Source organism: Budorcas taxicolor, chromosome 8 (genome assembly GCF_023091745.1).
Source record: "Budorcas taxicolor isolate Tak-1 chromosome 8, Takin1.1, whole genome shotgun sequence".
Taxonomy (NCBI): Eukaryota; Metazoa; Chordata; class Mammalia; order Artiodactyla; family Bovidae; genus Budorcas; species Budorcas taxicolor.
Window position 1 is genome coordinate 102527683 of NC_068917.1, and position 2386 is coordinate 102530068.

General features: G+C 53.1%; 1 pseudogene; it reads right to left on the minus strand.

Moving 5' to 3' along the window:
• Positions 1 to 824: 824 nt before the first annotated feature.
• On the minus strand, positions 825 to 1919 carry LOC128052117 (surfeit locus protein 6-like; annotated as a pseudogene).
• Between the last annotated feature and the right edge of the window lie 467 nt (positions 1920 to 2386).

Below are 2386 nucleotides of genomic sequence, written 5' to 3' on the forward strand. Positions count from 1 at the left end.
ATTTTGATTTGTGACTTGATTTCTCCTTGTAATTGTGTCAGTTTCTACAAGACAGACTTGGAGATATATTCCTGGTGCACAGCGCTTCCACCTTCCAGGTGATTTGAACCCCTTTTCATCACGTGGTGATATTCCTTCTTTTTAGCAGTGCCTTTTATCTTAAAATTGACTTCATTTTCTAATACAGCCAACACCAGCTTCCTTTTGGATACCATCTGTTTCTTAACTAGAATTTAGTCAAAAGAATTTTATTAACAGTTTTTAAAAAATAATTTACATACCATAAAATTCTCCTGGCTGGCTGTGAGCTGGGACTTAACTCTGCCTCTGTGTATCATCCATTCACCTGGCATAGTTGGAGGTTTTTCTCTCCCACCTCCTTCTAGATTGACACTGTCCATCCCACTCCATATTTCTTCCTGCTAATTTAGTAAGACTGTTTATATCTTCTGTGGTTATTTTAGGATTTTAAATGTACATGCTTATCTTAAATTCTAATCTTTACTCATCTTGCAAATAAAGTTAAAATAATTCAATTCCAGGCAACCTGAGGATGGCCCTGCCTTCTCCCAGTTATCGAGACCATCAATTCCACCTTCCGTCTGGCTTCAGGCGCTGGTTTTTGTCCTTTTCAAATGACTTTGGAGCTCACACAGCAGTCCCAAAGGCCATTCCCTTCCTGCTCCTGTGAACTCGGGAGATAAAGAGGGGGTCAGTGAAGCCCGCCCTTTCTTACCTGGCGCCCACCGCCTCCTTACCGCTCCCTCGTCCCCCACCCTGCAACTTTCAGGGAGCGTTCTGGCCTTATGAGAGGAGGCTGGCGTCTAGGTGTGGATCAACCCTCCCCCAGATCTGAAGGCTCTTCTGCCCATGCGGCGTGAGCCCTGGACAAGTCGCTGAGCGGAGTGTGACAGCGTCCGCTCTCCACCCAGAGCCGGAGCCTGCCTGGGGCCGAGCCTCCGGGCCCTCAGGCCAGGCCGGTCTCCAGAGCCAGGGTGCAGGATGCAGCCCTTCTCCAGGCGCCCCTCGGCCTTGGCCGCCTGCTTCTTGCGCAGGTTCTGCCACCGTTGGTCCTGCAGCAGCATCCTCCCCACCACCTGGGCTGCGCCCACCGCTTCTCCTGGCACTTCAGGACCTCCGGCTGCAGGTGCTGGCCGTCGAGGATCTTCACGCCCTTGGCCTTGTACAGCAGGTTTGTCCCTGCATCTTGGCCTGAAGCTCCCGGGCCTGGGCCGCGTCCCCGTCGGGCAGCTGCTCCAGCCCATCACCCCCTTCACCTTCTGCCTCTTCTTCCTGCGCTGCGCCTTGCAGGCCTGATCCTCTTATTGACTCATCTCTACCTTAGTTGAAGAGCAGCCCGGCTGGCCCGGCACCTCAGGGGGCTCCTTGGAGACCTTGGCGGCTTTCTCCTTCATCCCCAGCTCCCTCTGCATCCTCTACTTCCGGTCCCACTCCTTCTGTCTCAGCTTCCTCCAGCATCTTTTCTCCAAAGAGGTGGGAAACAGCTTCCTGGCATTGCCCTGGCTGCGTGCCTCCCCTATCTTCTCATGCAGGCACTGTCGGAGGACGTCCACCGCAAAGGAAGAGTCGGGCGCTGACGCCAGGCCATCCGTAGGGGCCGCAGTGGAGCTGAAGGCCTCCGCCTCCTCTTTCACTGCCACTGACTTCCTGCCATGAGGCTTTTCCACAGGGACCCGCTCCTGGGATTTCTAATGTGCTTTCTTCCCCTTCTGTTTTGGGGGCCCAGCAGTTTCTGAAACTTGAGTTTTGCTCGCTGAGTTGTGCGTCTGGAATTCGGGACTGGGCAGGGAGCAGATCTTCTTGTCCAAGCTCTGAAGCTAGGCTTCCTTGGCGAACACGGTAAGCCCTGGCTGGAGGCTCGGGGTCCTACTGGGGGAAGGAGGGCCAGGGTGCAGCATCCTGGGCCGGTACTAGCAGTCTGCAACACACGCAGGGCTCCCCAAACCCTCGGTCTGCGCTACCTTCATCTACCCAGCTGCACTTGCCAGAAACCCCCCACCTGAGAAGTGATGGTGGCTTGAATTAGGGTGGAAGTGGCTTGATCACTTGGCTGATGGTTGGTGCTTTTCTTGAGAATGGAAGAGACTAGGAGAGGTGTACGTTTGGAGGGATGTTGCGGATAAATTCTGTCAAATGGAACAAGAAGGTCTGGATGGACAATAAAGGATTAATCTTTCACCCAAAGAGGTTTGACCTTTGCCCTTGGCTCCTGGGAGGTAACCTCTAAGACCTAGGAATATCTTGCCTTGATTTGTTTAACCTGGGAACCTTTGGCCAAGCCAGATAGCCTATGCTAGCAGTGTGATTTATAGGAAGGGTCCTTGGGTCATGTGGTATGAATTTGACCTCTGGAGACTAAGGTTGA